This window comes from Piliocolobus tephrosceles, chromosome 1 (genome assembly GCF_002776525.5).
Source record: "Piliocolobus tephrosceles isolate RC106 chromosome 1, ASM277652v3, whole genome shotgun sequence".
In the NCBI taxonomy this organism is placed as follows: domain Eukaryota; kingdom Metazoa; phylum Chordata; class Mammalia; order Primates; family Cercopithecidae; genus Piliocolobus; species Piliocolobus tephrosceles.
In genome coordinates, this window is record NC_045434.1 from 19,504,681 (window position 1) to 19,527,037 (window position 22,357).

The 22,357-nt window shown below is 44.6% G+C and overlaps 1 long non-coding RNA gene across 2 annotated transcripts; it reads right to left on the bottom strand.

Annotated features, from left to right (window-relative positions):
* Positions 1–1,033: 1,033 nt before the first annotated feature.
* Positions 1,034–6,454, bottom strand: LOC111526232. 2 transcript variants are annotated; one of them, XR_002726298.2, is made up of 3 exons: positions 5,566–6,454; positions 2,632–5,268; positions 1,034–1,497 (listed from the first exon to the last, which is right to left on the bottom strand). It is a non-coding gene; the product is annotated as an uncharacterized LOC111526232 (long non-coding RNA). The 2 variants fall into 2 exon arrangements; XR_002726297.2 differs by having other exon boundaries at positions 1,629–5,268.
* Between the last annotated feature and the right edge of the window lie 15,903 nt (positions 6,455–22,357).

Here is a 22,357-nt window from a genome sequence, read left to right on the forward strand (position 1 = left end):
CTGGGTTTGCACCATTCTCCTGCCTCAGCCTCCCAAGTAGCTGGGACTACAGGCGTCTGCCACGTCGCCCGGCTAGTTTTTTGTATTTTTTAGTAGGTCAGTTTATTAGCAACCTTAATTCCATCTGCAACCTTAATTCCCCTTTGCCATGTAACATAACATAGTCATAGGTTCTAGAGATTTGGGCACAGATATCTTTAGGGAGCATTATTCTGCCTACCACAGTCTGGATAAGATGAGAACTGGTCAGATTATGGAGAGAACAGCAACCTCAGAACTGCTTTCTAACCCAAGTACAACACATAGGGAATGGTGTGAGACAGTTCTCCCTGGGGATATTTGCTGACCATCAAGAACCTATATAAGTGACAGTGGTTATCTGTCTCCATGTATCCAATGTCCAGACCCTATTGGCCCCCAATGGGATATTTCATCTCAAACAGACATATCCAGCTCAGTGTGTTTCATAGTTTCAGCATAGTTTAAAATATGGGGAAGAATTTCTCCTGGATCTCAAAGGGGATAAATGTTGGGATTAGTGAGAGTTTCTGAAATCAGGAAAGTTAAAAGTTGGCAAACTCTCCTTTATCATTCACATTAGACTTAAACTTAGTAACTTACCAAGATTGCCTTGGACCTCCATGCCATCCTATTCATTGTGAAGTGAGCATTGCCAATTCGGTTTATTTATTTTTTAGAGGCAGGCAGGGTCTCCTTCGGTCATGAGGTTGGAGTGCAGTGGCCCATTCATTGGTTGCTGCAGCCTTAACCTCCTGGGCTCATGTGATCCTCCCACCTCAGCCTCCCTGGTAGCTGGGACTACAGTCATGCACTGCCACACCTGGGTAATTTTTAAAATTTTGTAGAGACAGGGTTTTCACTGTGCTGACCAGGCTGCTCTCAAACTCCTGGGCTCAAGCGATCCTCCCACCTCAGCCTCCCAAAGTGCTGAAATTACAGGTGTGAGCCACCAAGCCCTTCTCCAAACCATTTTATACTCTGATTCATCAGCACTGAGTTGCACAGAATACAATACACTCTCACTAGTTTAAGCGGAGAAGAATTTATTCAGGGTGTGAAATGGTTTACAGAATCACTGGAAGAGGAAAGGAAGCAGATTTGAGGCTAAGCTTCTAGGAATTACATCCAAAGCCACATTGCAGGACTGATTGTCAAAGTCACCACAGCCCCCACAGTCACTACAGCTCCTGCGGCTCTGAGGAGGCTGCCTGCTGAATCGGGAAGCCATGGCTAGCACTATAGTCTGCAGAGATGCGCGGGGAAAGCTGCCTCCAAGAAATAAGAAATTGAAGCACTGTTCCTGCAGCTGCTCACTGCATGGAACAGTGATCTTTCTGCAACAGTCTCGCACCTGCAAAACTGGAAGTCTTATGTCCCACCTCTTCTTCCCTTTAACTCCGCTCTGAAATCAACCCTTCCAAGGGGGAATTTGCTTGGCAGATACTAATCACATCTGGGGTTTTAGCTCTCCAGGCTCTGGGTGAAGGAAAGGAGAGTGTTGAGATAGACAGTGAGGAATCAGCCCAGGGCACCCACCATCGTCAGTGAGACAGTGGGGAAGAGTTAGCACCCGAAGCCCCCAGGACCACTGTGGAAAGTAATTTTACCTGTGTGAGCATCACCAGAACAGTGTGAAACAGGGCTCCCCAGTGCATGTTGTACCTCCTTCTTCATACCTTTCTGATTTTTTCAACAAAATTTCCTGGGCTTGTGTGGTTCAGTGTTTGGGTTGGCTTTTGTTTTAGCTGAACTAGTTCACTTATTCTGGCTTTGTGGCTGCTCCAGTGAGTGAAATATGTGCATATTTTGCCTGTGTACGGCTATCTTTTCCTGTTTTCCTTCAGGGAGAATACATCAGCGCAGAGTCCATGGCACTGCTCCAGATAAAACAGCGCGGCAGAATCATCACCACTGGCAGAGCTCTCTGGTTGACTCATGAGGATTGGGAATAAATGACCAAATATAAACAGTGGAGTGGTGCCAACTGAGGCTCCCTTGTAGCAAGCTGTCCCCTGTGGCATGTGAAAAAGAGGCCGGGAAAAGCCCAGCTGTGGGCACCTTGCCACTGACTGCTGCTAATTTACTGCCATGACTACTCAAGGGCACACTGATTTCTGCTTTTCAGAAACCTTTTGTGCATTGTTTTTTCCACTATCCCCATTTGGCTGACTAACCTGTAAGGCACTGGCTCCCTCAGCCAGTCAGGGCTTAGGCCTGTTTTATCGCACTGCAAATCCCTCACTGGCTGGTTGGTAGCAGTGAGAGAGGACACACTGGTATTTCTAACCAAGTCTTGCCTGCCTTTTAGCTTCCACATGCTTACCTGCAAAATCCTCAGCTTATCTGGTGTAACCAAGATAAAAAAAACAGATGATTGATAGATAGATAGAGATAGATAGATACATACATACATATATAGATGCATAGATGAGATAGGTAGGTAGATGATAAATAGATGAAAGACAGAGATAGTTGTGATAGGATAGGTAGATAGATAGATAATCAATAGGTAGGTTGACAGACACAGAGAGAGAGACGTGTAGATGTCATAGCATCGGTCACTGAAGGAGCCTGAACAACCTCACACACGCGCAGCACCAGGCCCCTCACCTTCTTCTCTGGCTCCTTACAGGATCTTCTGGCCAGAAGCTGCTGGAGGCATCCGTGGTGGTCCTCCATGGTTAGCACCCTGCCGGGGTGGGGGGACATCTCCTAAAACTGAAGAACCCTCATGTCACTGAATGACACAAGCTTCCCTTCTAGTCTCCCAGCCTAGGGTGACACTGGGTCCCGTGCAAAAGTGAGGAGGATGCCCCTTTTCCCAACTCTGTCACTCTTTCTCATCTGAGCCTTAAAGAATCATGGCATACTCCCAGAGTGTAACACAGACCTTCCTGAAAACAACCCACTTTACGCTCCCTGTAGTCCCTTTCTCCAAGACCCTGACCGCAATCCCAGGGCCACATGTAAGCTCTCAGCCCAGGGTACTGGCACCTAAATCCTTCTCTATCAGCACTCTTCCCCATAAGCACTGGCCACTCAGCCTGTGGGTGTGTGTACGTGTGTGCTGGGTATTGAGTGTGTGTGTGTGCTGTGTTGAACGTGTGCATGTGTGTATGTGCTGTGTTGAGTGTGTGCATGCATGTACATGCAGGGAAGCACAGTGTAGGCTAAGCTCAGAGCCCTCATTTACTTAGATGCGAGAACACTAAGAGATCTAAATACACACATCAACAGCAGGGGCTCTGCAGACACTTAGCAAGCTGGGAGTGGCCAAGGCCGTGTGGAAGGGGCCCTGAGGAAGAGCTCACCTTAGAAGATAATGCTTAGTCTCTGGTCCCTGCCAAATGACATTGTTACACTCCTAAGTTCCCTGCTCTCCAGGATATATTCTGAGTCCCAAATAAGACCCATTCGGTGTGGTGGCTCAAACTACAGGTCCCAAGTGTGTTTCCAGGACCAGCTGACGCTGCTCCAGTGAGGGGTTACCAAAGGCCTCTCAACATACAGGACCACCCACATCACTGCAGACTACCAATATGCTGGAGCACGGATCACTTGATCTGAACAGAAAAGAGTGGCAGCCCAGGAGGGGCTGACGCTGAGTCAAGCTCACACCCATTGAGAACATTCTTCTTCCCAAGTATTCCCTCCAATGACAGGGTAAGAAAGGCGAGAAGCAGATGGAAATACTTGGTCTGGCAGTTTGGGTTTGTGCATTTTTCTGTAAGATTGCATTGCAGTGTGACATGAGTCCACAGACCAAGGAAAAGGTTTGGATTCAGTGGACCAAGCCTCGTAATGTTATTAGGGCTACTAGTGGGTGACATTAGAGTCTCTTCCTGCCACTCGCAGAGGCCACAGATGGACCAAGCCCTTCTAATGCACAGCTCTCCACACCCAACCTGTGGGCCTGGTTACAGTTGTGCGGTGGGGCGGACCCTCCAACCGCACCCTGGTGGCTGCCACAGTGAAGAGGGCTACAGCTTCCATGGGTGGGTGGCAAGACCTCACACCAGTCCCATGAGAAAGCTAAGATGCTTTATAAATGCTGCAAACTGTCAGCCCACAAGTAAGTGCTTAATGCCAGAAAGCATACAGAAAGTCAAAGCAAACGTCCCTCCACCCTCTTTTTCGCTTGGGTTTTGTTGTTTGTTCTTTGTGGCTGGGTGGGAGACTGGGGTAGAAAAAAAAAACCCATGATTATTTTTGAACCTGCCTTGTGTCCTTTTAAGAAGTAGCTTCTACTAGCAGCTGGTTTCGGTTTTTTGGTTTTTTTGTTTTTTTTTTTTTCGAGAGAGAAATGTGAGGGAGGACTGTGTTATGAGCAAAATGTTCGTATCCACTTGCAGCAGCCTCCTGCTGCATTTCGGGAAATGGTATGTGCTGCCTGGAATCCTGGGGTTCTTTAGAGTGAGCACATATTTATGTTAGGGAGGAAAAAAAACCTTGTATTTTCAACCTCAAAGATGATTTTTTAAAGTCAAAACAACTCACATCCTAGGCTGCCAGAATGCTTGCTTTCTGCGCTCACTTCTAGTCCCAAATACATTTGTGTAGCTCATTATATATGCTGACTGGAACTGCAGTTTGCAGTGAGAGCCAAGCAGCACTCTCTTTCCAGCTCGTTTCTCATCAGGAGAGTGGTCTTTTATCACTTCAGGAACCTGGAAAAGGCTCTCTCCTGTGGCCATGCTGTTAGATAATGATCTCACCAACCCTAAGCAAAAGCAGAGGGTTTTTCACCCAGTAAAAGCCCTAGGCCGAGGCAAATCCCCACCCCACGCCCAGTCTCAGTCCCATCAGACACAGCAGAGCTGGCCAGAGGATGGCCCCCCAGAGGCCTCCAGTCTTTGTGTAAATGAGTCCGCCCCACCCACCTACGCTGCCCTGGAGTATTTTTGATGACACCGTGGAGCGATGACTGCATCTCTTTGAAATCACATGAAGAGTTGTACTTAACAGCAGCTCGGGAGGTCGGAGAGAAGCCACATGACGCAGCTGCTTTGAAAGCAGAAAGAAGACAGGCTCACGGTCGGGCTCCTGGCCAGCGGCGCTGGATAATGACTCCTCTGCCTGTCCCTCTGGCTGAAGCTGAAGAGAGCGAGCCTGTGCACCTGAAGATCCTCAGTTCCTTGTTTTCTCTCTTCCATATTTTCCAACTTTTCCACAAAAAGCACATTCTTTTCCTCTCACCCCTGAATCTGCCAGTGTTCTGGGTGATGGAGGATCCCAGACCAGTTCACCCTACGGGGACAGATGGATCACAAAATGACTTCCAAGCCCACAAAGTTGATGGGCTTGTGAGGGCTGTGCCTTCTCTCCCTCATTCATCTTGCTCCATTGGTGAACATCTGGAAGCTTCTTCTTGACTTCTGCAAGCCACTCGCACTCACTCCCAAACTCCTGTCTCAGGGTCTTGGCACTTGCCCTTCCTCTCCTCCTCTGCCCAGCCAGCCTCTCCCAGAGATCCGTGAGGCCTGTGCCTGCTGATGCTACCTGGTGGTGAGGCCGCCCGCCACCCTGTCCCTCCCTACCACTTACCACCGCCGAACAGCCTCAAACAGTCATTCATCCTTGCAGCTGTTGTCTGTTTTTATATCATGGAAACCCAGCCTCCCCATCCAAAACCGCAGTCTCCACAAGGAAAGAGATTCGGGTCTGTTTCCTTCTTCTGCTGTATCCTCAGTCACCAGGAAGCATAGCAGACACTTGGTGAATACCCACTTTTGCAGAGTAGAAATAACAATTGTGTATTTTGCTTTTTCATGTCACCTTCTATTACGTTATTTCTTGTTATCACATAAGCGTGGAGTGCTTTACAAATCAGAAAACAAACAAGCAAATCCATAAACATGCATTTTAAAATCTCAGGAGGCAGGCCGGGGCAGTGGCTTACGCCTGTAATCTCAGCATTTTGGGAGGCTGAGGCAGGCGGATCGCAGAGCCCCCTCTCATGCTTTGCGGGAGCAGAGCAATGTGTAGGTCAAGAGCCCTTCGAGAAAGTGATAACGTATTGTTAGACATTCTTTCCAGAAAGAGTGTGCTCATGCCTATACAGAGAACATTTTTACACAACTCGAAGGAAGTCCCAGGTCCCCCCACGCTTCACAAATTAAGAATCCTGGGTTGAGATGAGTGACCCCTCTCACCTCACCTCATCCTTCCTGCACAAAAGTACTTCAGGGTTGTCAGGGGTTCCAATGAAATAGCGCTTCTCTCCATGCGTTGGACCCGGCAACCATGGCCCATGCTACGGCCTCCGTTCCTCACTAAGGCAAACTTCCCACCTGCTCCTGCCGACTGGGGCAGCCAGGGTCAGTTGTGCAGGGCCCCAGCCCTGGCAAGTGGCAATAAGGAGGTGGTTAGAGGCAGCACAGACAGCAGGGCCTGCAGGAGCAACTCAAAGAACTGTCCAGGCCAGCCTGCGAGGCCCACCTGTTACCACAGCCCCAGTGTTTATAAAAGGCCTGGTGGTTCCTCTTTATGGGGGCTCTTTGAGTCATATGTGTTCTTAAAATACCAGTCTCAACCCATGAGCTGAGGTGGCCTGAATGAGACTTGGTTCCTCTCAACAAAAAGAGTCCAGACGGCACAATGTTGGGAGACCATCCCTGGGAGCCGAGGCTGCTGACCAGGAGGGTCACCTTGGAAAAGAGAAGGCCCAGTTGGCAAAGCTGCATCGGACGCTGGCCCACCCTGCTCACTACCCCGTTCCCCTCCCAGCTGAGCTGCTGGGCTGGCTGAGGTCTGAGCTCCTTGCGGCTTTCAAATGCCATGTTTGACGAGAAGTTCATTCCAGGTGAGTTCTTGAGATTCCCAGATGAAAAGAACAAAGGAAAAATAAATAAATAAAAATATAAAGCAAAATAAGTTATTTGTTTGCCTTTTTGCCTTTCTCCAGCCTGATACCCCTGAGAGTAGCTTCCCCATTTCCAAAGTCCTACAACCCAATGCTGTAATCTTGACTGCACCCCTAATCTCAGGTATTCCCGCTTCCCCAGCTCTTCCCTTTGCCGTGTCTTTTGCCAGCCTGGTGAAGCCACATCCAGAGGCGTAACCCTGAGCCCTCTGCCCCGGACTGCCTAGCACAGCCAGCAACACTGGTAGATGCAGACCTGGTTTATCTTTAATCATGACCCTCAGTAGAATCCACAGACTTTCCTGGAAACTACAGGGCAGTCTGCAGCCCCAGCTCCCATCTCTTCCCTCCACATCTAGGCACCTTCTGTTTATAGAGAAGGAGCCATGGTGAAAGATGGCTTTGACCCATTTGAAGGCTTTCAGCCAGAAAATGTGCTTTATACTTGGAGCTGGAGGAATGGCATTGCCACCAAACCACACCCCTTCTTGGTGGAATAGCCACAGCCAGAAATCTCCCTCTGTCCCTTCCCACATGGTGAGTGGCTCTGGGAACCAGGCCTAAGAGAGGATTGGGTGAGAGTTTACAGGGAAGGAATCTTGGCTCTTCCTCTTAGTGGCTCTGTGATTGGGGGAGGTGGCCTAACACCTGTGGTCCTCAGTTCCTGTCATCAGTAAAGTGAGGTTATGAATGCAGCCTGCCTCCCAGAGTGAGCTGTGAGACTCAGGTGCACTGGGGCATGGCACAGCACCTGTGAACAGGTGAGGCCAAGATGATACTGTCTGCCCACAAACGGTCTCAGGCTCTTCCTGGGCTTGCATTCCAGGGGATCCTTCCAGCTCCCCTCCTTCTAGGTGGGGCCGTGAGCCTGGCTTTGGACGGTGGCATGAGGGCCAAAACGACAGATGCCACTTCCAAGCCTGGCACATCAACCAGCTCCCTCGCATTCTCTTTCTCACTTCCTTCTGCTACAGCCTTGAAGGCCATGTGTTGGGACTAGTGGTTCCTCAAGATGTAAGGAGCCAGATCTTTGGACAACTGTGCATAGCAGAGCCTGCCCCAATCTCCAACCACATTAGTATGTGACATAAGTGAGCAATATATTTTTATTGTGATAAGTCACTGAGACTTCAGGATTTCTTTGTATTTGCAGCCTAGCCTTGCCTACTCAGATAGAGGTGCCAGATGGATGACCTACATGCCAGATGTGTTTGGTTTGGCTTTAATGATTAAAATATTGGAATGTAAGTGCCCTACAGAGCATGCTTGCTCCAGTTTGCCACAACCCTCACCACTCCTTATTGATTTTTGCCAGCCACTTCACACATTTACCTGCCTAAGTCCGTGAAACACTTGAGTTTGCAAGCCTGAAAAGCTCTGGATCAAAATCGCTTTTTGATAAATGCTTCGAATGTGTGTTGTCTCATCCTGTGACATACTCAGGAAGATAGCAGAAACTCAGGCAAGTAAATCAAGTAGCATTGTCTATTGAGGTTGGGTGCAGATAGCTCAAGTTTAAAACATGCACTGTGGGCCAGGCATGATGGCTCAGGCCTGTAATCCCAGCACTTAGGGAGGCCGAGGTGGGTGGATCACCTCAGGTTCAAGGAGTTCAAGACCAGCCTGACTAACATGGTGAAACTCTGTCTCTACTAAAAATACAAAAATTTAGCTAGGTATAGTGGCAGGTACCTGTAATCCCAGCTACTCAGGAGGCTGAGGCAGGAGAATCTAAACCCAGGAGGTGGAGGTTGCAGTGAGCCAAGGTTGCGCCATTGCACTCCAGCCTGGGCAACAGAGCGAGACTGTGTCTCAAAACAAAAACAAAAACAAAAACAAAACAAAACATGCATTGTGGCATCGTGAGGAGTGGCCTGGCTTGTCAATCTGGTTCTGGTTTTGGTTTTTTCACTCAGAAGCAAAGTTGACTTCCACCAAATCACATCTGAGGGCCTTAATTTCCTCGTTTTCAAAATAAGTGATTTTAAATAAACACTCACCATATTAGCTTGGGCTGTCATAAGGAAATACCATTGGCTGGGTGGCTTAAACCACAGACATTCATTTTCTTGAAGTTCTAAAGGCTGAAGTCCAAGGTCAAGGTGCCTCCTGACCTCATTTAAACTTTATCTCCTTCTCACAGGCCCCAACTCCAAATAGAATCACATTGAGTGTGTGGGCTTCAGCATCAGCATTTTGGGAGAACACCATTCAGCCCATAACAGATTCTATTATTTCCAGACTGTTCAAAGAAGGAAATAGATCATATTTGTATACTTAACACAGCGTGGGGCAGGCAGGGGAAGTGGTAGGGCTGACCTGCTGAAGGACCTCACTTTAATTAAAAGTGGCTGTTTTAAAATTTAATTTTACTTTATTTTGATAAGATAAATCTATTTATTTTTATTTTTAAAAAAGTTATTACTATTTTTTAATTTTTTATTTCCATAGACTTTTGGGGAACAGGTGGTATTTGATTGCATGAGTAAGTTCTTTAATGGTGATTTGTGAGATTTTGGTGCACCCATCACCTGAGCAGTACACACTGAACCCAATTTGTAATCTTTTATCCCTCACCGCCTCCCACCCTTTTCCCCAAGTCCCCAGAGTCCGCTGTGTCATTCTTACGCCTTTGCATTTTCATAGTTTAGTTCCTACTTATGAGTGAGAACATACGACGTTTGGTTTTCCATTCCCGAGTTGCTTCACTTAGAATAATAGTCTCCAATTACATCCAGGTTGCTGCAAATGCCATTAATTCATTCCTATTTATGGCTGAGTGGTATTCCCTCATATATATACACATATATATATACACATATATATACACATATATATATACATATATATACATATATACATATATATACATATATACACATATATATACATATACACACACACACACACACACACACATATATATACGCCACAGCTTCTTTATCCACTCGATTCAATGACATTTGAGCTGGTTCCACATTTTTGCAATTGCAGACTGTGTTGCTATAAACATGCATGTGCAAATATCTTTTTTGTATAATGACTTCTTTTCTTCTAGGTAGACACCCAGTAGTGAGACTGCTGGATCAAATGGTCCTTCTAAAAAGTGGCTGTTTTTTAATATATGAGAATATAAAAATCATTTTTTCAGTCATGTGTGCTGTGAATATCTTTTTCTGGACTCTGGTTGGTTCTTTAATTTTTTATTTCTTCTGCTGAAGTTTTGCATTTTAGTATTTATCAGTTTCCAGGTGATAATTTTCTCCTGTACTTTCCCCTGAAGTTAAGGTTTTTGTTTCAATATTTAGAAATTCAATCTCCTGTGAGTTTTTTTTTTTTTTGTAAAGTATGAAGTCTGCAGTATGTAATACTATTTGAAGTTATGAAGTTTTACACAAATAGGATCACACAGTAAAAAAAAAAAAGTGGCTGTCCTCTTCCAGACAATTTTTTTGCCCAAAACATCATTCTGAGATGGGCCGTGAAAAAATTCCCGACATGGAGAAAAAAGTTGGCCCTGCTGTGTCGGTTGAATGGCCCAGGGTCTGCAACTGGAGCCCCACCACAAGCTGTGCTCCTGGTTTTCTCTTCCGTCTGGAACAGACACTCCCCTGGTGTGAACTGTTGCTGTTCGCAGTGTGTGGGATGAGGGGCACCAATCCTGACCCACTAACAAAAAAGCTATGGGAAATAATTAGCTGGTGCTGACTGAGAACTCTGAAAAACACGAGGCGTGCAAGGAATGTTTCTGAAATACAGACGTATTCATTCTGTGACACTCAGGGACAGCCCTGGGGTGCTGCTCTGGTGTCATCTCTGCAAACTGAAACGTCCAATGGCAACAGGAGCAAGATCAGAGTTCCCAGCCCTGTGGTGTCCTTGGACTTGAAAGTCAGCCATTTAGAATCCTTCTATGTGCCTCATAAGGCTGCAGGGATTAATTCGGGTTATACTGGATATTTGGAGTACTGGGTGACATACAAGAAACCTGTCTCCCTGCAAGTTACAGACCCTTTAGAAGACCTTAAAATTCAGGAGGAAGCTGGAGGTCTTGATGCCAGTCCTTCCTCCATCTTGGCTCAGTCATGTGACTTTGGATGCATCGTCTGACCTCTCTGGGCTTCTGTGGACACACCTGAAAACTGGGAACAGGCTGGGAGGGGCATTTGACTCGACAAAAGTGAATGAGCTGTTAACAACTGTTTGCAGTTTTTGGTTTGTTCTGTTTTGTTTTTTGAGACGGAGTCTCGCTCTGTCGCCCAGGCTGGAGTGCAGTGGCGCGATCTCAGCTCGCTGCAAGCTCCGCCTCCTGGGTTGACACCATTCTCCTGCCTCAGCCTCCGGAGTAGCTGGGACCACAGGCGCCCGCCACCACACCTGGCTAAATTTTTGTAATTTTAGTAGAGATGGGTTTTCACTGTGTTAGCCAGGATGGTCTCTATCTCCCGACCTCGTGATCTGCCCGCCTCAGCCTCCCAAAGTGCTGCGATTACAGGCGTGAGTCACCCCGCCCGGCCTGAGAAAAGTTTTTAAAAGCTAAACTAACAACACTGTCTCAGCAGGCCCAGGAAGGAAGGGCACTTTGCCTGGGGGTCTGGAAGTCCCTGGGGTAAAAGAACCCCACGGGGTGGAGCTCTTTTACAGCTCTCATGGGGTAAAATCCATCACCTCAAGCCTTGGGGTTCTTTTACCTCGGAGACTTCCGGATCCCCACACAAAGTGCCCTTCCTTCCTGGGCCTCCTGAGATGGTGTTAGCTCAGCTTCTAAAAACGTTCGCCCGTAGGGCTCTTTTACCCTCATGAGGCCTGGAGTTGCAGAAAGCTGAAACAGCTGCCTCTTCACACAGCCCTGTGCCCCTCTGGCCCATGGACACTGTTAGGACAGCAATGAGGTAAAATAGAGCCCCACAGGAGAGCCAGGCCACACTGCTCTGAAACCCAGAAACAAAGTGAAACCCAGCTGGGAGAACGGGTACCTCAGTGTGTCGGGGACTCCTGTCTTAGCCAAAGCAGCAGGAGGGGCAGTGGGCAGGCAGGACACAGCACCCACCTCGAGGACCAAAGGGTGGACCAGATGTGAAGCTGGTGGGCCACCGTTCTGCAGGAGCAGTGGAGCCTAATAGATCCCAGAGTCTGAGTGTTCTGTTCACAATTCCCCTTGCTCTGTGCTTCAACAGCCTACCTCATACTTAGGTGCTGGCGATTCATGAGCTGACCTGCATTATCCTCTGCAGCGTGGATGACAAGAGGGAGGCTGAGTCGAGTGAGTCCCTGACAGACTGGAGGCCGAGCCTACTGAAATCCCTTTTGGAACCAGGCAAGCAATAAATAAATACAGACATGAATAGATGGAAATGGAATTTCTACGACCCAGACACCCACACCGTCAGCAAGTTAGATTTATAGCAGAACTTCAGGGAGGATGACTCCCTCTGCTAACAGCCACGTTTCAGTCTGCCCTAACCCAAGCACACCTACTCACCACCCTCCAGCTGCCCTGAGATCTCTCTTCTTCCTTTCACCTGCTCTTTCCCTGCCTCCACTTCCTCAGCACCCACTCCCCATTAACCATTGCAGTCAAGGTCATGCCCCCATTGTTTTACTGGCAGTCTTCTTTGGCGGTCACCAATGACCTTTTCACTGCCAGATGCAATTAAAAAACATTTTTTTCTACTAATACATAATATATGTACGTGTTTTGGGGGTACATGTGATATTTTGGTACATGCATAGAATGTGTAATAATTAAGTCAGAGTATTTAGGAAATCCATCGCCTCAAACATCTATCATTTCTTTGTGTTGGGAACATTTCACATCTTCTCTTCTAGCTATTTTGAAATAACTTCCCTGATTATATTCTGTTCTCTGCCTTTGGTGGCTATTACTCGTAATATAACCTAAGTTCTTTACAAGATCCTGTCCTTAGCTGTCTTTTTCCTTTTCCTCTCTCACTCCTGTCTCCTTGCAAATTTCATCCACTACAACAGCTTCTCCTCCCACAGCTGTGGACTTCACTCAAGTGGACCTCTGCTGGCCACCATATTCCCCTCAAGTCAGAGCTCTGCATCTTCAAGTTTTTGAGCATTTCCTATGTGTCCCCCAGCCACTGCCCAGCATTCTCTATCAGGCATCCAACTCAAATGCTTGGCACTCTCTTTGATATCTCTCTTCCTTTATGTATTCTCAAAGAACCAATTACCAAGTACTCCCTACTCAACTGTTACTGTGTTTCTACCTTCAAAATTCCTTGCCAAGAATCTCACTTCTGAAATCCATGTTGGAATAAACAAATAGGAATCTGAGAAAATATATGAAGCAGCTATTTTCAGACATTGGACAGTAGGCAAGAGGACCGTGGGTCCCTGAGAGAGGCAGGACCCAGAGTCTCCCCAGCTTTCTGCCTGAGGGCACTTTCTACCCACAGCTTATGGAAGTGATCCAAGCAGAGATGACAGCTCTGCTGAATTAAGAGATCAGAATATGAAGACATTTGGCTGGTTCTTAGTTGAGGGGGCAGAGTAAGAAGATAGGGCAAACTATAGCAGAAAGAGCCTGCCAATCTGGATATGATCTCCTTGAGCTTGTTAGTGAACACTCATCAGAGCAAGTATGAAAGAAATCCATGAGCAGAGCTGAGAACTACAAGCACTCACACCAGGCTCACACAGTTAAGCTCCTACCAGAGAAGGTGGAGAGATTGTTAGGCATTCAGAAGAAACTTCCAAAAGCTTGAGTCTTTTCAGATGCAGTTTCTGTATCTATTGAAGTGGTTTTTTGTATAATGTGGTATGAATCTGTTGGTAAGGATTTTTACAATTCCTCGTGAGAAGAAATGGTCTATAGTATTCTGTTGTTGTAATGTCCTTGTCAAGTTTTGATATCAAGATGATGCTAAGCTGGCAATGTTCTTTCCTTCTCTGTTTCTAAAAAAAAAAAAAATGTGTGTGGGCTTGGTATTGCTTCTTTCTTAAATGTTTGATAAAATTCAACACTAAGCCATCTGGGTATGGAGTTTTCCTTATGGGAATTTAATACTCAATTAAATGTCTTTAATATATATATAGTTGTTAAGAATCTCTATTTCTTCTTTTGTCAATTTTTGTAATATATGTCTTTCAAGGAATTTATTTTATCTAAGTTTTTTAATTTATTGGCATGAAGTTGTTCATAAAATTCTTACTATCCTTTTAACATCTATCTGTGTTAGATCAGTTATGATGTTCCCTTTTTCATTCTTGATACTTTTAATGTCTTCTCTTTTTTCTTAGTCTAACTAGAAGTTTATCAATTTTTTTATTTTTATTTTTTGAGACAGGGCTTCATTCTGCACACAGGCTGAAGTGTGTGGTCATGAGCTCAGTTCACTACAGTCTTAACCTCCTGGTCTTAAGCAATCCTACCACTTTAGCCTCCTGAGTAGCTGGAACTATAGGTGTGTGCCACCATACCCAGGTAACTTTGTTTTGTTTTGTTTTGTTTTTGTAGAGACGGGGTCTCACTGTGTTGCCCATCCTGGTCTTGAACTCTTGGGTCAAGTAATCTTCCTGCCTCAGTTTACCAAAGTGCTGGGATTACAGATTTGAGCCACCACACCTGGCCAAGTTTATCAATTTTAAATCATTTCCAAGAACCAAGATTTGGTTTCATTGCTTATTTTGTCTTTTTTCTATTTTATTGATTTCGTATTACTTTCTTCTACTTTGGGTATGATTGGAGCCCCTTTCTTGCTTCTTAAGCTTATTGATTTAGAACTCTTTGCTTTTTACTTTTTAATTTTAATTTTTATTATTGTTACTTTTTGCTGCCCGAAGTGATCTCAGACTCCCAAGCTCAAGTGATTTATCCTGGCCTCCCAAAATGCTGGGATTACAGTTATGAGCCACCACGCCTGGCCAAGAACTTCTTATTTTCAAATACAAGCATCTAAAGCTATAAGCTGTTAACTGCTTCCCACAAATTTTGATATGTTGTATTTTAATTGTCATTCTATTAAAAATAATTTCATAGTGGAGAAACTTAACAGAGATCATTAATCAAATGACAACATAAATTTCATCAGTAATGAGACAAATAGAAATCCTGTGCTATCTGATATGATACAATGAGAAGAACACAGCATTGCTTCTGCGATATTCTGCCAGAGTTGCACAATCTGAATCCAGACATGAGAAAATGCCAGACAAATCCATATTAAGGGCTACTGCATACATAAATAATCTATAATCTTAAAATATTATAATCAAAGACTGAGGAACTCTTCCAGAATAAAGGAGACTATAGAGATGTGTTCAATGGAACACATAATTCTGAATTTGTATGATTTTACTACTGAGACATTGCTGAAATTTAAATGGGATCTCAGGATTATAGGGTTAATTGATTTTCATGGTTGTATTATAGGAAATGTACACTACAGTATTCAGAGTAATTGGGCATTATGTTGACAAACTCATGTAAAATGGTTCAGAATTAAAATGTTTTTTGGATTATATTTGCAACTTTTCTGTAAGTTCTTTTTCTGAGGTTTTTTTCCTGAAAAAATTATTCCCTGACCCCCAACAAAGAGAAAAATTTTGCTAAGAGAAAAAAAGCTACACACACAAGAGTAGCTATGATATCATTCCATTTATGTTAAATTCTGGAACATTCAAAACTAATCTACAGTGACAGAAAACAGATCAGTGGTTGCTTAGGGGTGAGGGCAGGGAGAAGATTGTGAAGTGGCAGGAGGGATATTTTAGGGGTGACAGAAATGTTCTGTGTCTTTATTCTGGTGGTGGTAACATTTTTTTTTAAATAGATGTATTTCATACTATGAAAATTACATCATTATAAAGTTGACTTGAAAGGAAAACGCCTTCCTTCTTCCCCAGAACATGGTCTTTAACATCATTTCCCCTGAAGGAATCAGAGGTCCTTAAAGAAGGAGTTCATTTCTCTCTGAGACAGGTCTAAAGCGAGCATAAGATACCTCATTGTATTAGAAAGCAAGGAAACTTTCAAATATGAATAGGGTCATGTGAAAAGAACTTAAGAGATAGCTTAGAAAAGGGCCCACTTTTCAAAGTCATGACAATTTAAATATGAAAAATATAATGATGGATTGAAACACATCGAATCAATGAAAATCTGTTAAATTCATAATGATACTTAGAAAAAACAGAAAGTCAGAGAACCCATTTATCACCATTTGAAGTAGTGATTCAAATAACTCTTTACTCTAATTAAGCATTTATCCTGTCTTCTGGTAGGAATTGTGTTTGAGGATATTTAAGTAGTCCCAGTTGATACGATAAAATTTTACTTTACTTAAAAATGCCAACTAATAAATGTAGTATAAATGCCAGAATTATTTTTAAAGATCATTTCATAAGCTCTAGATTTTATCAGTTGGTATTAAAACCATCATGTGAGTAGTTGAACTGTACGTTCTAGAAATATTACACAAAACATTGTAGTCACAAAGGGAAAATAGAACTGAAAAATAAATCAGGCTTTCATCAGTCTAATCCAGGCATGGGTCATATGGGTCTAATGTGTTTTATGACCAGATCCAACTTGTTTTAACTAGATGCAAGTTTCATGAAATACAAGAGAAAGTCACCAGAAATATCCAGAAAATGGGATATCCTGCAGGTAGCTGGCTTAGTCCCTTCAACAAATCAATGTAATTTAAAAAGCGACTTTTCTAAAATAAAATAATCTTAAGGGACATAAAAACCTGTTGGCATCCATAGAACTTGATTGAATGCTAGTTAGATATCACACACTAGTGAGATTTTTTGGTTAACTGAAAAAAATTGAATATGGTCTGGTTCAACTTTGAACTTTAGTTCAAAGTTTACTAAAATAGAGGAGTAGAGATCATTGGTGAAAAAAATTACCATCCAGTAGTACAATAATATCTCATTTTGGTAAAAAAAATAGATAGGTAATGTGTATATGTACATCTACACACACATATAATGTATACGATATTATCTTATTTTCATTAAAAAATAAATAAGTGTATACATTATGCGTGTGTGCACATACACACAGAAAAAGAGCCAGGGTAATATGCACCTAATGTATGAAAAGTGTGATATGTGGGTGGTAGGAATATATTATTTTTGTCATTTTTTATATTGTAACTTTTAAAAAACATTTCTTTCTTTAAAGTTTTTTATTTTAGAGACTCAGTCTCACTGTGTTGTCCAGGCTGGTCGCAAACTCCTGGCCTCAAGTGATCCTCCTGCCCTAGCCTCTCAAAGTCCTGGGATTATAAGCACACACCACCGCACCGGACCAAAAACACTTCTTACAACACACACACATACACACACACACATACACACACACACATACACACACACACACCCCCATACACACATACTACCTCTATAATAATAAAATGCTATTTTTTCAAAAATGTAATTTGTTTTGACCATGCTTCTGCATCCTTTTAGTCCTTACTTCAGGCCCTCATGCCACCTTGCCCGAAATACTGCAGTAGATCTCGTTCTTAACTGTGACCCACTGCAATCCACCCTACATACCACTATCAGATTAATCTTCCTGGAAGAGCTGATTGGACGACTTCTGATCAGCATGTTTCGGTGGTTCCTGTCTATACTGTAAAATCGTAACTTCTCAACCCTGTTCTCAGTCGTGTAGGGACCCATTCCTGACCCACATCTCTGAGCTCAATCCTGCACTCCACTCGGCCTTTTCACCACCCAGACCGCAGCTTTCCCACCCTCGTGCCTTTGCTCACAGCCTTGCTGGGACACGAAGCTCTGTCTGCTGACACCTTACCTTTCCTCTTGTGCCCAGCTCCAAGGCACCTTCCCACAAAACTTGCACAGTATTTTATATATAATTTTTTTAAGATGAAGTTTCGCTCCTATCACCCAGGCTGCAGTGCAATGACGTGGTATCGCCTCACTGCAACCTCCACCTCCTGGGTTCTGGCAATTCTCCTACTTCAGCCTCCAGACTACCCTGGGATTACAGGTGCCTACCACCATACCCAGCTAATTTTTGTATTTTTAGTAGAGATGGGGTTTCACCATGTTGGCTAGGCTAGTCTTGAACTCCTGACCTCAGTTGATCCACCTGCCTCGACCTCCCAAAGTGCTGGGATTACAGCTATGAGACACTGAACCCAACCAGCATTTTATTTATACTTTCTAATTCTGACATTGATGCATGTGGTCTGTTTCCGCCAATCAAATTTAATGTTTTAAAGGGAAAAATTCCTATTCAGTTTTATATCATTCACAGAACAAGTAGTTCTGTTTTCTGAATAAAGTAGTTACATAAAATAATAAATAAATAAATAAACAAATGATATTTTCTAATTAAGACAATTTCCCCATTCAAAGACTATGCTTGAGGCCAGGAGTTCGAGACCAGACTGGGCAATGTAGTGAGACACCATTTCTATAAAAACAAACAAATGAGCAAACAAAGACTATATCCAGGGTCTAAAAAATTTTCTTAAGAATGGCAAATTGTTCTTTTTTCAAAATGGTATAAAATGTACCCTCCATACTCACACATTCTTATGAAACCACAATCGATTAAATGAGCATGGATGGCATTCTCTGATTCTTAGGGAAGAGTAGGTCAAATTGGGTTCAGAGTGCTCATTTCCTTCTCCCTCTTTGAAATTGCACTTTTAATGCCTGATAGATGAGGTAGGCTTACTCTGTTTCGTGGTCACTTTGTCTGTCCTTTGTAAATAACAATACTGCACACTGCTTTTCTTCAACTTTGCCCTTCAGCTTTAGAGATAACAGTTTGTCACAGAAGGGGGAAAGAGTCAAAACGATGATTTTTCCTGGGGCACAGATTGAGGCAGGTCTTGCGGGGATGCACCGGCAACAGGAAAGGGATCCAGCAGAGGCACAGCCATTAACTCCAAGAAAGCAAATCTCTGGGAGTTTTACTTAGAGCCCAGAAAAAGTAAATAGCCAGGACCTGCCTCTCATAGTTGCTGTGGCCCTGCAGATAACAATGTGAAGGGTCCCAGAGAACTCTGCAGAACATCCTGGCCATAGGGCTGGAGCTGTGTTGAGATAACTCTCCCCTCCCTTACCTCTCTCACCTGATGGGTGCTCTGGGTCAGGACCAGGCATTGTGATAGAGAACATTCTTTTAGGAAGTAGGACAACCTCTTAAGGTAGGTACTATGTGACCTTCAAGATCACTCTGAGAGCCTGATCAACCAGCAACAGCAAGTATTTCCTGAGGGACAAAGTATTCCATGTCCTTTGCATGGTTGATGGTTTAATTGAAGGACAGAGAGAATGCTCACATGAAGTATTGATGCAGGATTTTCTTCTCAGTCACTTTGCAAGCTGGGGACCTCTGGCCAGTGACTCTGTGCTCAGGCCTTGTTTGGCTATGCTACCTGCTGCTGGAGACAGCCCTCCCACTCAACCTGCCTGGGCCAAGTCTGGCTTGTGCACCAGTTCCTGAGTTCTTGTCCCATGCCCAAGAATAATGAGGATATGCTGACACCCAAAGAGTGAGCAAGGAAGGGAGTTTTATTGACTGATGAAACACTTTTCAGTGGAGAGGGGACATGGGGGTGGTCCCTCTACCTGAAGGTGGGAAAGTCCCCCCTAATGTGACTGAGTTTGGGGCTTTTATGGGCTTAGAATAGGGGAGAGGCAGGCCATAGGTAGTGTTGGAAAAGGCAACATTTGATTGGTTAAAAGGTATTATTCAGAAAGAATCCATCAGAAAAAGCTGGGGAAATAGGAACAGAAGTTCTTACTCTGGGTTACCAGTTTCATCTGGGACCAGCAGTCCAGTCTTTCAGGCTTCAGGCTTTTTTTCTGGCTTGAAGGTGGAGTTTTACTGGGGACCCACCCCTATCTGCCTAGGCATTTGGCTGCCTCCTGTAGCTATCAATTCCCCTCTCTGAAAAGTACATCTAACTGCCATTAAAATAGAGATGAAGACCAATCTTAATGGCTTCCTGCTGACAGGCAGCACTGTTTTGCAAAACAGCAGTCAGATGTCCCTCAGAGGCCTTTCTGAGGGTCCCAGGTAAAAGGGAGCCATCATTCAAGGCAGTGCTGGCCAAAGACCAGGGATGAGCTACAGGCTATACAAGCTGGAGGAGTTCTGAGGGGAGAGAAATTCAAGGACACAGGCAGGCAGGGCAGATTCAGGGAGAAGGTGACTTGGTCAGCCATCAGGGTTAGCACCATGGTGCTGAGAGCACTTCCTAACAGAGATAGGGGTCTCCTGCCTGGCCAGACCCATCACCTTGAATCATCCATCACCTCTTAGTTTCAGTTTTTAATGGGACAACATCAAACCACATTCCTAAAAAGGCTTAAAATATGCAACATTCCTATTATTGGTTAGCATTTCGATAGCATCTTTTCCTGTGATTTTGGCAAGTGCCACAGTGGGGCAGGATGGAGAAGAAACAATGGAAGAAGACTGCAACTAGGGTGATGTGCAGTTCAGGACTCCTAGGCCTGGACATGGTACCCAAATCAGAACCTGGTTTTCTGTGTCACTAGCCCTGGATCCTCCTTGGCAGCCCTGATGCAAGTGGTGGGTTCACCCGAATCCCTGAGAATGTGAATGGAGTAAAGATTTTTGTGCCAGCATCACCAATTCCAGCTTTTCCTAGGTAGTGTTCCAAAGAGAACAAGCAGCCCTCTTTGAAGAGCTCAAATCCTGTGTCTCTAATACCTACCCCACCAAGCTCCCTCACTAAGAAGAAACGTTCCTCTGCAAACCCCTACAACCCTAGGGAGGAGGAGCCAAGATGAGACAGCTCCACGGCCATCAATCCTCATTATCATTCTCACCATCATTATCATCATCTAGAGAGAAACAGGCTGCGTGTTTTGTGTCATCCGACTGACAGATCCATTTATACCACTGTCTAAACAAGACTAAAAGGAAAATGCTCATTTGCTTTTAACAGAACTGGAAAAAGCACAGACTTCTCAAGTTTTAAATAAGCTGAGCTGCTAATTTTAATATTAAAATTCGAGGTTAAGACTACAGAGAGCTGGTAGGGCTGGCATATGGTGTGTTACTGAGGGTCCCCATTGGGACTGCTGTGGGCTTGTGGTGATGGAGAGTTTTTTTCTCCATTGTTTTCTAACTTTATTCTTTTAGACCCAGATGTCTTTGACACCTCCAGTCCATCATTTGCACTTGAATGGTGGGTCTGGGCAGCAGAGTGACCTAGGCCTCTAGAAAATTAGACACAGCCAGGCTAGCACAACAAAGGACAGGAATTCAAAGCAATTAGGAAGATTGCTTTGAGGGGAAGATTACAAGGAACATAAAAGTCTGAGTCCTGTTGTCTTCACTACGCAGCATTCAAAACTTTGAACTTTCTTAGCAACTTCTAGTCCAGAGCACTGGGTAGGGCTCCTTAAAACTAGTGTAGGTCCCTCCTTGAGGGCAGTGAAGGGGAAAAATCAATGCATGGAGAGAGCAGGAGCTGTGTTCAAAGTCACGATGTAAGAGGCACGTGGATGGGTCTCACATGGTTTGGAGTCTGCTTAATAATCCCAGTAGCCAGCTCATTGGATGGGTAGCAGGCTGGGTTCTTTGTTGCAGACAGCAGAACCCGCTAGAGCTAATCAAGTTACAAGGACTTATCAAAGGTTAGTGGGTAACTCACAGAAGCTTTAGGAGGGCCAGAGAATTGTGCAGAAAGGAACAGAGCTCAGACCGCAGAATTCCTCCGTTGAAGTCCCTTCTGAACCTTTAAAGGAGATAATAGTAAGTTCAACCTTGGAGGTAGGCAATTCATCCTTGGAAAAGATTGCCAAAACAAGTAGAACAAACTCTTCCAAGGAAATTACTCCAGGTACCCAATTCCTTACTCCAGTGCTCCTATCTGGACTGCCTATTGGCCCTAGCTACATATCCAGGTCATAGCAGTTTGTGTGGACCCCCTATGACCCCCACTGCCCTTCAGCCCTAACTTCCCTTACTGTTTGGCTGCTCAGACTAGAGTTCTCTTTCTCCATCACCCACTCCCCCACCTGCCTTAACTGAGACAGGAAAGTTGTTTCTGTCTCAGTGCTCTAGGAAGCCCCTGACTGTTCCAGAAGTAATTCTCTCCAACTGAGCCAGGGGTGTGGAGATGAGAGACTGGTGCTTTCCATTTGGGAAAGTTGCTCAAATTCCTGGAAGTTCAACTAAACCTTCCTCTGAACTCAGAGCTGACTGATGCGCCAGCATGGAGAAGACATCGGTAAGACACTACAGCAGTTCTCAAGGCAGAGTGGACACAGGACTTACACAGGGAACTTGCCAATATACAGATTTCCAGGACCCAGCATCTCCAGAGATGCTGAGATGTCATGTCGATGGCAGGGGCCCAGGGATCTGCATGTTTCACAAGCTCATCAAATGAGTCTGATATAAATGCTCTGTAGGCCCCATTTTGAGAAACACAGACTTAGAATTATTCCATAATATTTATGTAGACTGCTAAG